The sequence below is a fragment of the Periophthalmus magnuspinnatus genome, chromosome 24, assembly GCF_009829125.3.
Source record: "Periophthalmus magnuspinnatus isolate fPerMag1 chromosome 24, fPerMag1.2.pri, whole genome shotgun sequence".
In the NCBI taxonomy this organism is placed as follows: domain Eukaryota; kingdom Metazoa; phylum Chordata; class Actinopteri; order Gobiiformes; family Gobiidae; genus Periophthalmus; species Periophthalmus magnuspinnatus.
Genome location: NC_047149.1, coordinates 5307895 through 5316411, shown reverse-complemented (window position 1 = coordinate 5316411; position 8517 = coordinate 5307895).

Sequence of the window (8517 nt, the reverse complement as noted above, 5' to 3'; positions counted from 1 at the left end):
TTTAAATCATGATATAGACGGCTGATTTTAAGGCTGTACATTTTCCAAAGGTAACGGTGAGTTAAGCTTGCTGTTCTATTAACTGATTCTGTCAACATCTGAGATTAAACTGTAAGTGATTCTTATTCTCTGCTATTTTCTGGTAATATTTTCCAGCTCTCTTATCAGTTTGACGGTTGTAGGCCCGTAGTTCTTGAGAAGATGTCTGTGTAATCCCTCAGTCATCCAGGTCTGATCCATATCTTCTTTTGCTATGTTTTTTTGTGAAAAAGTAACTGTCATATTCATTTTACAGGTGCTGTACCTGTAAAATGTGAAAAACAGACCTAGAGCTTATTCCTCACTTACCTTAAGCATTCTGAGCATATATTCTATTTCTTCTGCCATATAGACTTGCTTGGAGCTTTCTACCATGTTATAATGTTGTTCACTCATCAAAAACATGGCTAATCTTGCGCTCTTTGAACTCGCATAACGGTAGAGAGTCCAGGCATCTTGTCAATCACACAGATAATATTGACCTTACCCCACTTTTGATTCCAAACGCTACTAAGCTGCATCTCCTGGGTTCTTATCCTGTTCCGTGGATCCAGACCCTCCCTTCCCTCTCCTGGCTGGATGACGTGGTGCCTGGCTGGGGTGGCTCCTGTCCCTCTCTGTCCCTTAGTCGAGTGGCTTTGGCCCTATAGATTTGAAATCTATCTGCAAATGGATGTGCATTAGTCCTGAACACATCTGCAACTGTCCTTCCTGGTTTAGACCTGGTTTAGTCCTGATTTAGTCCATGGGAGTGGATCTCTCCTTCACTGTGGTTTTCCTCGATGTTTCTCTTTTTCCCACTGGGTTTTTTGAGTTTTTCCTTGCCGAAAAGAAGGGTCATTTATTAATTTGCTTGTTTTCTGTTGATTAATTTGCTTGTTTGTTTCAGTTTCATTGTTGATTTTCTAACTTTCTCTTGGTTAAATCAGTTCTCATGTTTCTCATGTTCAGCCCTGAGAGGCTTTACAAAAATAAATTGAATTAAACTGAATTCTTTGAGGTGGCACTTCTGGTTAACTGGGAATCCTATTCATTACAATGGACAATTTGGTAAAAGTTTCATAGCTAAAATATATAAAGTGGGTTGATTTGTGCAAAATAACACAACCCCAATGACAATGGCGGCAGTGAACAGCATTTTCAAAACAATAGTAGGTAACATGGTGATCTAAATATGTTATGTATTAGCAGTTAGCGCCTTGTAGAAGTGTAATACCTCCTCTTTAAAATATCCTCCATGTATAACTCCCTAATGCGGACCATTGTCCAAACTTGGATCAAAGCTGGAGCTGTCCTTCACACGACTGGCTGTTTTCATGTCAGGCTGACCACACAGGAATGTACTGCCCCCTCATTGAGAGTAATACAGTACAATGCACACGTATGACTTCACCAGAAGACCTTGGAATTGTCCTAAAGAGGAGGGTATTTTACTTCTGTGGGGTATTAACTGTAACACTTAACACATTTAGATCACCATGGGACCTTTTATTGTTTTGAAAATGCTATATTGGCGCAAAACAACGTATTAACATGTTGGTTGACATGAGTCTCCCCTTTTTTCCCTCTCTGAGCTAAGTCACTCCCCTTTCAGAGTGCTATCACAACACAATCAGTGTGCGTCCCGCTAATGAAACTAGGTGTGATATTTGAAGTATATGTGTTTTTTGTTGACTTTGTGTGAAGCACTTTGAGCAGCTTAAGTTGTATTTTAAATGTGCTCTATAAATACAATTGGACTGATTGAGTCTCATATTGCTTTGGCTGGAATTTTCCACAGTATGGCATTAAACATATCTATCTTTCATTTATTAAATTACATATTTAAATAATCATGGTACCTTTTTTACTGCTGTTTTACTGTACTTGAAAATTCTATATTAAAATGTTTGTAATAAGTTAAATTTTCCTCACCATCACGACACAATTAGCATGCATCCCACTAATAAAACACTAATGTCTCATATTGCTTCGCCAGGAATTTTCCACAGCATGTCATTAAACGTACCAGATGTTTTCACTGCTAAAAAAATACTTGGTTTTGTGGAGTTGTCTACTGTCATTCCAAGGACGCTTTTACAACACCAATTTAGGCGAAGTTCATTAAAAAGTCCTATTCTACTGAACTAACTTGGTAACCGGTATCGATATCTGCCGGTACTGGATACAAACCGATGCCAGTGCAGGGACGCAAAATAGCACTTATTTCCTTCAAACAGACTTAACTTATTACGCAAGAGATTCAAATGTGTTATGTAACTGTTACTTATCCTTCAAATGACTCCTGAACAGCTCTGTATGAAGAAAAGTTCAAACATTATGAGACGTTCTGAGTCAAAATCAGTTTTTTTACATCCAGTGAAAGTCTCAACCAACATCAACTCTTCCTTCCTCCCACTTTTTCTCCCTCTTTCTCTCTCTCCCATCTCGTTCTCAATCCCTCTGTCTTTCTCACTCTCCTACTCTCTTCCTTCTTTCTCTCCCCTCTTCATTCTTGCTCCTTCTCTCTTTCTTTCTCCCTCTCTCTTCTTTCCTCACTCTTTTCTCTCTCTCTGTCTCGTCTCTTCCTCTATCCGTCTATCTGTCTTCAATATTCACTCTCTTCCTCACACTTTCTTTCTCCCTCTCGCTCTCTCTTCCTTCCTCCCCTTTTCTCTTTTTCTCTCTCTCTCCCATCTTGTTCTCTATTCCTCTGTCTTTCTCATTCTCCCTCTCTCTTCCTTCTTTCACTCCCTCTCTCTCTCTCTCTTACTCACCCATCTCTTTCTCTCCATCTCTCTCTCTCTCCCACCTTTCTTCTTGTTCTTGCTTTCTTTCTTCCTCTCCCTCTTCCTTCCTCTCTTTCTCCCATCTCATTCTCTATCCCTCTCTCTTTCTCTCACCCATCTCTTTCTCTCCATCTCTCTTTCTCTCTCCCACCTCTTTCTTCCTCGTTCTTGCTTTCTTTCTTCCTTTCCCTCTCTCTTCCTTCCTCTCTCTCTTTCTCTCTCTCCCATCTCATTCTCGATCCCTCTCTCTTTCTCTCACCCATCTCTTTCTCCCTCTCCAACCTCTCTTCTTCCCTCCTTCTCTCTTTCTTTCTTCCTCCCCCATCTTTCTTCCTTCCTATCTCTTTTTCTCTCTCCCATCTCGTTCTCTACCCCTCTCTCTTTCTCACTCTCCCTCTCTTCCTCCGTTGCGTCTCAATCCTGGTCAAACATGATCGTCCAATCAGATTTGTTTATTTCAGTGACGTGTGAAACAAAGGAGCTCATTGGTCACTTATGATTTACAAATACAATCACACTTATCTCACTTCAGATGAACAAACTTTAGAGATGTTTTCCAGGCCACTGAGATATTTTTCTCTTTATTTTTTTCCGATACTGTGGACCACAAACCGTGCGTGCCTCTGATTGGCTAATCCACCTGTCAATCACGCCCATCTGAAAACGAGGATATGCAGCGGTGTCCAGACTCACACCTTCGTAAGTAGCAAAGAAGTGTGTGTTCTGGATCCTAAGCGTCGATAGTTGACACCAGTATCATATCGGTGCATCCCCAGTTCTGCTATGATAAAGGTGCACTGTGTAACTTTCTGGTGGAGAGTCAATATGGCATTAAACTTTCTGTTCTTGCATGTATTAAACGGCAGGTCTTATGGAAAAGTTAATTTGTGTCTTTAATGTCGTTTCCTCATCAAGAACTAACTAGTCTTGTGTTTCATTGGTGTTTGATCAAACTGCTGGAACAACCCTATGAATTACACTGACAAAAAAAAACAACAAAAAAAATACAATGAAAGGAAAAAAGGGGACCTCTCGACTTCCTTCCCTTCTCCTCCTCTGTGTTTTAATTTGTCTACACCTCTTCTTCTTCCTCTCTCTCTAAACATACATCACATACATCCCTTTCTTTACATCCCTTGTTCCTCCCTCCTTCCTCCACTCTTCTCCCCCTCTCCTCTCTCTTCCTCCAGTCCGCTCTCTTTCTCTCTCATCTCTCTCATCTCTCTCTTCTTTGAGCCTTGAAGTTGGAAAAGCTCTGTATAAAAATGTGACCTTTGACCCTTTACTAAAAAACATGGTGGATTTCTGCAGAATCAGTGAACGAAGCACTACACCCTCTCTCTTTCTCTTTCATCTCTCACTTCCTCTCTCCCTCTACCTCCCACTGTCTTCCTCTCTCTCTTCCTTCCACCTTTCTTTCTTTCTTTCTCGCTCTCTTCCTTCTTTACTCGTTTCCTCTTCCTCTTTTTCTCTCTCTTTCTCTCTTCCTTTTCTGTCTCTCTGTCCCATCTCTCCCTCATTCTCTCTCTATCTCTCACCCTTCAGTTCCTCCATCCACCTCTCTTTCTCTCTCTCCCCTTCTCTCTCTTCCTCCCTCCTTCTCTGTTTCTTTTCCCCACTCTTTCTTCCTTTCTCCCTCTTTTTCTCTCTCCTTCTCTCTCCTCCATCTCGTTCTCTATTCCTCTCTCTTTCTCAGTCTCCCTCTCTCTTTCTTTTTCTCCCCCCTCACCCATTACTTTCTCTATCCACCTCTCTCTCTTTTTCTTTCTCTCTCTCCCTCCTCTATCTTCCTCCCTCCTTTTCTCTTTCTTTCTCCCTCTCCCTCTCTCTTCCTCCCTCCTTTTCTCTCTCTTTCTCTCTCCCCCATCTTGTTCTTGATCCCTCTATCTTTCTCATTCTCTTTCTCTCTTCCTTCTTTCTCTGGTCCCCCTCTCTCTCCTTCCTTCTCTCTTTCTTTCTCTACCTCTCTTTCATCTTTCTCTCTCGCTTTCTCTCCCTCCCCCTCTCTTCCTCCCTCCTTATCGCTTTCTCCCTCTCTCTTCCTTCATCCCTCTTTCTCTCTCTTTCTCTCAGTTTCTCTCTCTTTCTTTCTCTCTCTCCTCCTCTCTTCCTTCATTCTCGCTCCGCCCTTTCTCCCTCCTTCTCTCTCTCTTTCTCCCTCTCTCTTTTCCTTCTTTCTCTCTGTCTCTCTCTCACCCTTCACTTCCTCTATCCATCTTTATTTCTTTCTCTCCTCGTTCCCTCCCTCCTTCTCTCTTTCTTTTTTCCCCCGTTTTCCTTCCTCCCTCATTCTCTGTCCCTCTTTCTTTCTCCTTCCCTCTTCCTTCTTTCTCTCTCGCTCTCCCCCTCACTTCCTCCCTCCTCCTCTCTCCCTCCCTCCTCCTCTCTCTCCCTCCCTCCTTCTCTCTCCCTCCCTCCTCTCTCTCTCCCTCTCTCCTTCTCTCTCTTCCTCCCTCCTTCTCTCTCTTCCTCCCTCCTTCTCTCTCTCTCCCTCCCTCCTTCTCTCTGTTAACCTGAGTCATGAGAAATATCATTTTGTTTATAAATGATGACCGACCAATGAGCTCCTTCGTTTCACTTCCACACTGAAATAATCAAATCTGATTGGACGGCCGTGTTGGAGCCACTCGCACTTACCCCATAAAACCCTGGCTGGTTTTCCCCGTGCGTCCGTCCCGTCTCCGCACACATGCCGGGGATAGCGCAGGGTGGAAGTGGCTCTTGGACCGGAGCCAGGCCCTTAGATCCACTCAGAGCTGGAGGACATAACTGGAAAACTGAAACGCCGGAATACTGGGACACGAGCCTCGGAGCGTAACTTCAGACACTTCCCCTCAGCTGTCCAGTGTGGAGAGACGGAGCGGACGACTCGCAGGAGGACAGGGGAAGGAGGGAGAGCAAGGCAATTACACAAGGACAGTTACGCTCAGTGTGAACACAAGGACAATGTTAATAGTTCTGCCTTCTCTCTCTCCCTCCTCTCTTCTTTCATGCTCCCTCATTCCCCCTTTCTTTACATCTCTTCCTCCTCTCAGTTTATCCATATCCTCCCCTCTCCTCCTCTCCCCACCCCTCTCTTTTTCTCTTTCCCTGCGACACTCTCTTCCTCCATCCTTCTCTCTCTTCCTCCCTCTCTTCCCCTCTCTTCCTCTCTCTCACCCTCTCTCTTTCTCCATCTCTCTCTCTTTCTCGCTCTCTTCTTTCTCTTCCTTCGTCTTTTTCTCTCTCTCCCATCTCTACCACTAGCCCTCTCTTTTTTTCTCTCCCCGCTTCTATCTGTGCATCCTCATCCCTCTCTCTCTTTCTCCCTCCATCTTTCCTCTCTCTTTATCTCCCCCTCTCTCTTCCTCCATCCCTGTCTCTTTCTCTCTTTCCTCTCTCCTGCTTTCCTCCTCCCTCCTTCTTTTTTCTCTCTTTCGCTCCCCCTTCTTCAGTCCCCCTCTCTCTCCTCTGTCTTTCTCCATCCCTCTCTCTTTCTCTCCCATATCTTCCTCCCTCCCCTCTTTACTCCCTTCTCCCTCTCTCTTTGTTTCTCCCACCCTCTCTCTCCATCTCCCTCTCTCTTTCTCCCTCTCCTCTTCACTCTCTTCTCCTTCTCTCTATCTCCCATCTCTTGCTCTTTCCCTCTCTCTTCCTCCTTCCACTCTTCACTTTTCTTTCCCTCCCTTTCTCTATCTGCCTCTCTCCCCCTCTTCACTCTGCTCCCTCTTTCTCTCTCTCTCTGTTTTTCTCTCACTCTATAGGACAGGTTGTAATTTTGCAGCACCCATGGGTGGTCTGGTGTCCCGCAGCACGGCTCATATGGACACAGACACACGCCATAAACCAGGAGCGAGGGATGACGCATAAGTCTGCAATAAAAATGTAAAAATGTAAAAAACAAACTGTGGGAGTCACGGAGGAGTGAAACAGGAAGTGCTCCACTGTGTTTTTAAACTCCACACACCTTCAATAGAATCATGTGGATCATTTGTATGTGTATCTGAGGATCACAGTACTTTTGGAGTACTCGGAGGAGCTGAAATCTGAAAAGTACAGGTTAGGCTCTGCAGTGACAGTATAATGATGAGTTTGTGCGCAGTTACGTAAGGACTGAGTGCAGGCCCTGTCACTGCACATTTGAAGTTTCATCTTGAACAAAAATAAAGAACTATAGAAAAAACATACAAAAAACCATCAGACTGACTGGGTGTAATCTCACATTTCACCACCAGGGGCCACCAAAAGCTACAAGTTTAAAGGGCCCGTATTACACTATTTTCTGATCTATGTTATAATGTTGTTTCCTCATCACAAACAGACCTGGAGTTGTGTTTTGTTTCATTCACATGTTTAACACAAACCCTGCATATTTAGGCCGAGTTCTTCTCTCAAACAGAAAACATTTTGTTCCACCTTGTGATGTCATCATGTGGTAAAACAGTGCTCCAGTGTGTTTTAAAACTCCACACACCTTCACTGGAATTATTTGGATAATTTTAGACCTGGAATTTCCAATTTCTGCTGAACTAAAGGTAAAAAGGAGCTGTTAACATAAAAATTACCACTTCATGACATCACAAGGTGGAACAGAGCATTTTGAGCTTTGGCAATGTAGACAGACTAATAATAAAACATTATTCAAACACAACTCCAGGTCTGTTTTTGAGGAAGCAACAACATTATAACATGACTTAAAGCTCACAAGAGTCATTTTTGCGTAATATTGGACCTTTTAAATCACAAAGAAGCACTTTCCAGTTTACCACCGGATGACATCATTCGGTGGGATCAAGGGTTTTGAGCTTTCAAGAGAGTCACACATATGCAAAGGAAACAAAATGCATATTGAAGCTGCACTATGCAACTTTTCTGATGTAAATGCTTATTTTTATTGGTTAATAATACCTTGAAAATCAAAATGAGATGGATGAGTTTAATGCTTCTCTGTGGAACATTCCAGGCACAGCAATGACAACAACATATTAACATGTTTTTTAGTTTGAATTTCATATTTAGCCCCTTCCTTTGTGCTAAGTCACTCCCCCTTCAGAGCATTATCACATTACAATCAGAGTGCATCCCGCTGATGAAACTACTGCACATCACATCAGGTTTGTGAAGTTGTAGTGTATTGTTTTGTATCATGTTTTTGTATATTTATGTAGAATTGCCGTGTAGGAGCATGGGTGATATAGGCTTGTGGGCGGAGCTTTGCACAGAATTGTACAGCTAACCATGACGAGGGTTTGAATAGGGCCCGGAAGAGATCACTAGATTACTGAAACATGCATGGATGATATATAAAAGCTCTTCAGGCATGTTTTTTTTTTTTTTTTTATGAAGCTCAAAAAAACATCAATTTTGCATAGTATATCCTCTTTAAAACAACACTGCCAACATTATTATTTTGATGAAGTGATCAGCGATATAAGAATGTGTTCAACAGGTGTAAATAAACTCACGCTGGCTCCTCGTTCTCGTAGAAAACAGCCTTTATGCTGTAATCACCATAATGAGCTCACTTGTGTCTCTGCACAGAAGCTCGCGTGTGGTCCATAAACAGAAGCGTCCTGTATTCTTTCTCCTTCTCCCTGTAATAAGAGCAGATTAGAGCCGGGCTTGTTTATGCTCACTGCTAACACGACGAGCAGACATAACACTAAAGGCGACTCCCATGGTTTTACAAGGGCCAAACCGAGCCCGAACGTACCATCAGTGAACCACAGTT